The following is a 5,909-nucleotide window of genomic DNA, read 5'->3' as shown; positions in this document are numbered from 1 at the left end:
ATGGCTCTGCCGTCGACTCCAGAAATCCACCGCGGCAAGAGGTGGAAGCGGAGTCGACGGCGGCGCGGCAGCGGTCGACTCGCCGCCGTCCTCACAGCCAGGTAAGTCGACCTAAAATACACAACTTCAACTATGCTATTCACGTAGCTGAAGTTGAGTATCTTAGGTCGACCCCCCCTCCCCCCCCGTAGTGTAGACCTAGCACAAGGCATGTGCTTTCTTCACACACTGAGAGTCAATGGGACTACTAGTGTATCAAGTTCAGCCTGTGCCGAAAGCTCTGCAGAAAATGCACCTAGATCCCTTTTGAAGACCGAACTAGATGTGAAATCTATTTATGTACATGGTGTCTAGATACTATGGTGCATGCATTAGAAATGCATATAGACAATTATTCTTGACTTATAGGCAATTTATCTGTTCCTCATTAAAATATTAATGCCAAAAGACATGATTTTCAACATACATTGGTGTACTGTAAAAATGTCCAGACTTTTTTTTGGTTAGGCAGCTTAATATTTTTTTTGCAATAAACATCAACATGACCAATGTTTTTCTATCATTTGGAGCAGCTTGAAAGGAAATGATGATGCACTGAAAGCAGATATACATGACAGGCATTAACTTACCTTTTATCAGTTAAATCAGAATGCAGGAAAGACCATGACTATGTTAAATATAAAAATATCATGCGCTAATATTTGGTACAACTGAAACTGTTACAAACCTATGAGATATGTTCTCAAATATGTGCAGTGGGGTATATTTTAGCACTCCCTACATCAATCCTTGCCTACTAGCATGAGTGTATGTACTTTCAAAGGGCCCAATCTATAAACACATACTACTAGAAACAGTGCTTACTATCAAAAGTAATACCACTGATCTTCCATTGGAATAAGCACTATGACTGCAGGATTATGCCCAAGGAAGTAGTGATGGTACCTTTCCATGGAGAACAGTGCCATCTTGTGGGCAACTGAAGTTTACTCTATATCTGGCATATTCTAAATTCTACAGAGAGGATTCTTCATAATATTTTAATTACCGCTATTTACCTCATTAGCTCCCAGGTACTAAAAACCAGTTGTCTGAAATGCTCCAAGCATTTAAAGAATCTTTAAAGACCAAAGTTAAAACATCTGTGAATGGAAAAGGCCTCCTAAGTCTGTTCCTGGTCCTTAAACAATGAGAACATCTAAGCTCCCTTCACTGAGAGAAAAATGCTTCATTTTCTCTTGCAAAGTGTTTTATTGTGGTGATGATAATTACTTTAAAAGATCAATCTGATTTGATTACAGTAAAATTAATAAGAGTTGAAAATAGGGACTAACAAAGTTCTATAAATAAAATCTATTGCAGAAAAATCCTTTAACAAGATGAATACAATTATTAGTTATTCAATTAGGCCTGAATTCACCAAGGGACTTAGGTATTGCAATGCTCAGCACTGTGATGCTTAACTTTTGGGCTCAGAGGAAATCACTACAAAGGCAGTGGGATCCAGAAAGCCTGGCTTTGGCACTAGGCTTGATACATGGGGAGAGGTAGGCGCCTAAGAATGTGATCTGAAAAATCCAGCACAGGAGATGGGGTGTTGCCTAAACTAGCCCATGGGAGAAGGCAGTGAGATGGGTGTGTCCTAAGCCATGCTTCTTTCATAGAGTTCAATGCCTAAGTCTGAGGTGTAGGAAGGTACCTGGCTCCGCTTGCAATCCACAGCTGGGAACCCCACTCCTTACCAGAATGGCTTAGGTGCCTGCTTTACTCCACACAGAACAGGGGGGGTCAAGAGGAAGAGGACGCAGCATCTCTTACAACCTTTAGCCCAGTGATAGGGTACTCACTTGGGATGGGGGAGACCCCAGTTCAGTTCCCTGCTGTGCCTGATAAAGGAGAAGGGATCTGAACAAGAGTTTCCTACCTCTCAAATGAGCTTCCTAACCACTGGACTTTAAGAGTGAGTCTCACTTTGTCTCTGGCTCAGTTACTATTTAAAGTGTTGATACAGACTAAATAGGTGTCAGAGTGGTAGCCGTGTTAAAGTGTAATGACTTCATCAGGTGAGAGAGACCCACCTCAGAATATCCCATAATCCAAAACCTTGGGTAAATATTTAAAAAATGCTTTAGTATGAAAGAATTGGAACTAGATAAAGCTAGTGCTGAATTTACTAAAGGAGGTAAGAAGGAGATACCTAATCTTGGGGTTGAATTTTGAACACACACTGTTTTTACAGCAGAGTGATTGCATTAACTTAAATGAAGAGTCTCCTGATATACTGTACACCAGTTCATGTGGGAGCAGCAGTCAAGCCCTATGTATTTGTTTATTTCATGGTAGGCTTTGACAAGTGTAGATAATGACAATGAAACACAAACATAGGAAGAAGGCGAGAAGGATCAATTCCCATACCTTGCAATCACAGGAAATTGATCATGGGATATGAACTTTTCTGATCCTACAGGATGATACTCCAGAGGAGGAGGGGGGGAGAGAACCTGGAAGTACCTTTTAATGGGCATTGGGAGAGGCTGGAAATGACTTCCTAACTTCAAATCTGACAGACAATTTGCATATGTATATATTGTATATATGAAATGCAGTAGTACATTTGAATGCCCAAGTAATTTGAGTGCATATCTTTAGTGCCCAAGTAATTTTTGTCTGGGTTTGTATTTTAGTCCTCTAAAGGCAAATTTGGAAGAGCATTTCAGACATTGATGACTGTTTGGGAAACAAGTGCCTCTGCATACTTAAAGACCCTTAATGGTGGCCCATCAAAGTGATATTAAGATATGAGACTCTCTCTACTGGAAGGGTGGATGCAGAGAGTAGCTAAAGGGGTATTGAGATGCTGAAGGGTAGAGACCTGGCCAGCCTCCTAAGGAATATGGAGCTACAGGGTTTCCAGGAGAGTCTGAAAGCCAGGGCTAGGCGTTGGTCCTATGCTGTTGGAATAGGAAGAAACAGTTTCAGTGCAACCCTGCAAAGAAGCAGAGGCTGCCAGACAGTTGCTCCCTAGGTACAGGACTGGAGTGGCTTATTTGGAGTCTTTGGCCAAGGAGGCTGCCTGTTTGCTGGTTGTACCGACTGCTGCTGTTCAGGGGAATGGGAGTTTGAGTACACTTTTGTGAACTAACAGATTACAGCAGGGTTTACTGTGACTCCATGGCACCAATTTCTCATCCACAAGGAAACTACCCTATGAGCCCCTGAAATTCAACAGCTGTGCTGCCAACGGGGCAACTGTAAATTGGGTTTTCAGGAGTGACTAAGTGAGTTTGCAATAGAGAACCAGGAAATGTTATTGTTACTGAACAGGTTTCATGCTTTTTGCCTTTTATGAATGTCTCCTTGTAAAATGCAAGCATTCAACTAATGTAAAATTTCCAGAGTCAGTAGCTGAGTTTGAAAAGATCGATATAATAAAAGAAAAATACAGTTAGACTTGGAATGAGAAGAGACACAGAAAGGTGTTTTGGTTTTTTTTAGGAATAGCCTGGTTTTAAACTAGGGTTACCATACATCCGGATTTTCCCGGACATATCCGGCTTTTTGGGCTCCAAATCCCCGTCCGGGGGGAAATCCCAAAAAGCCGGACATGTCTGGGAAAATTGGGACATGCGGGGCCGGCGGTCGGCGGTGCCGAGCCAGTGGCTCGGGGGCTGGCGGTGCCGGGCCAGGGGCTGGGCCGGCGGTGCGGTGCTGGGCCGGGGGCTCGGGGGCCGGGCCGGCGGTGCCGGGCCGGGGACCGGCAGTGCTGGGCGGGCCGGGGGTGCTCAGCCGGGAGTCCGGGGGCCGGGCCAGGGACCGGCAGTGCTGGGCGGGCCGGGGGTGCTCGGCTGGGGGCGGGGCCCCGGGCCGGCACCTGGGCCGGCACCCCAGGGCCCGAGCCGACCCAGGCTGGAGACGCCGGGGGGGGCCAGACTGGGCCACGCCTCCTCCCCCCACACTCCCCTTACCTGCTTCAGGCTTCCCGCGAATCAAATGTTCGTGGGAAGCAGGGGAGGGGGCGGAGTTGGGGGGTGGGCATGGGCGGGGCTGGGGGCGGGGCCCCATGGAGTGTCCTCCTTTTGGAGGCTCAAAATATGGTAACCCTATTTAAACTGATTCAGGGCATTCTTCCTGATCCAGCAAACCGATGGTAACTCTGGTCAACGGAGGGCCCCAAACCGTAGGGTATTAACGGTTGGAAGAACCGGGCCTACTGAGGCCTGATAAGCCTGGATGCTTATTCTGAACTGGAGCAGTAATGAACTTGTGACCACAAAGGAATCCCCTTGGGTGGGGTGTTAGGATTGGGGTGACCCCAGTAAGTATTAGCCTGCATGTAGGTTCTTTAATTGCTTTTAATGCATTTTCTCTGTATTGCTCTTTACCATAAGAATAAAGGAGGCTTGCATAAGAAGTGCTGTGTGGGTAAGTTACATCTGTAGCAATTACACCTGTTAGTCTCTAAAAAGAAAGCAAGCAGGTGTGCTTGGGCAACCTGTCTGTGACAGGAAATACACAGTGAAGGCAGGGAACTGTGTAGCCTGGAAATACCCTGGTCAGAACGGAGAGAGAGACATGTGTGGCTCCACCCAAGAGAGGCAACAATTGGGGAGCTGGAAACCTGAGACTGGGTGCCTTGGCTGGACCACTGAGGGGAAATAGAGGTGCAGTTGCCCTGACCTGTGACACGTGAAATAGGAACAATGGGTCAATAGTTTAGACAAAAAAAGTCTTGAAGAGATTATTGGTGAAGAAAACGAAGTAGGAAGAATTTATTCTCTCTTCTTTAGCATCTCCAGTCTTTTCTCCTGCCCTGCCATTTTGATCTTGTTTTATTCTAACCTACCATCAGCTCACTCCATCTTCATGACCTCCCCCAGCCACACACTTGCTGTTCCTCCCCGCCCCCCATCCCTCCCTATTCACAATCCTCACTTTCCTGTGCTGCACCCCACTCCACATGTCTACAGGACTGCAGGGTGCATGGAATCTAATGAGCAGGGGAGGCAGAGCCAGCAGACATCTTTCATGAGCTCTAGCCCCTTGGCACCTTATTGTACCTCTCTGGGAAGGGATAGGGATTCTCTCCCCCTCGCCCCACAAGGGCATAGGGAGTCACAGAGGTAGGAAGAAAGTAATGCTGAGCTTCTGGGTCTTGAAGTTAAGCCCTCCGATAAGGGCTCAAGCCCCAGATCCACAAAAGGACTTAGGCCTTGCGACAATGAGCATTGCAATGCCTAATCTTTAAGTGCCCGGAAAAGTCACTGGAACAACAATAGGGTCCACAAAGGCCGATTTAGGTGCCCAGGCTCCCTTACACTGAATGGAGAGAGACAGGCTCCTTAGAATGCCATCCACAAAAGCCAACATATCAGGCAGGGAGCCACCTAAGCTGGCCACTGGGAGATGCTGATGACAGGGATGCGTAACATAAGTTAGGTGGATGAATGCCTATCTTTCTCTGAAAAAAGAACAGGAGTACTTGTGGCACCTTAGAGACTAACAAATTTATTTGAGCATAAGCTTTCGTGGGCTACAGCCCACTTCTTCGGATGCATAGAATGGAACATATATTGAGGAGATATATATACACATGCAGAGAGCATGAAAAGGTGGGAGTTGTCTTACCAACTCTGAGAGGCCAATTAAGTAAGAGAAAAAACTTTTGAAGTGATAGCCCAAGATATCAAGATATCTTGATTATCACTTCAAAAGTTTTTTCTCTTACTTAATTGGCCTCTCAGAGTTGGTAAGACAACTCCCACCTTTTCATGCTCTCTGCATGTGTATATATATCTCCTCAATATATGTTCCATTCTATGCATCCGAAGAAGTGGGCTGTAGCCCACGAAAGCTTATGCTCAAATAAATTTGTTAGTCTCTAAGGTGCCACAAGTACTCCTGTTCTTTTT

Source organism: Trachemys scripta, chromosome 1, assembly GCF_013100865.1.
Source record: "Trachemys scripta elegans isolate TJP31775 chromosome 1, CAS_Tse_1.0, whole genome shotgun sequence".
In the NCBI taxonomy this organism is placed as follows: domain Eukaryota; kingdom Metazoa; phylum Chordata; order Testudines; family Emydidae; genus Trachemys; species Trachemys scripta.
The sequence above is the reverse complement of the archived record's forward strand: the minus strand, read 5'-3'. Positions refer to the sequence as shown.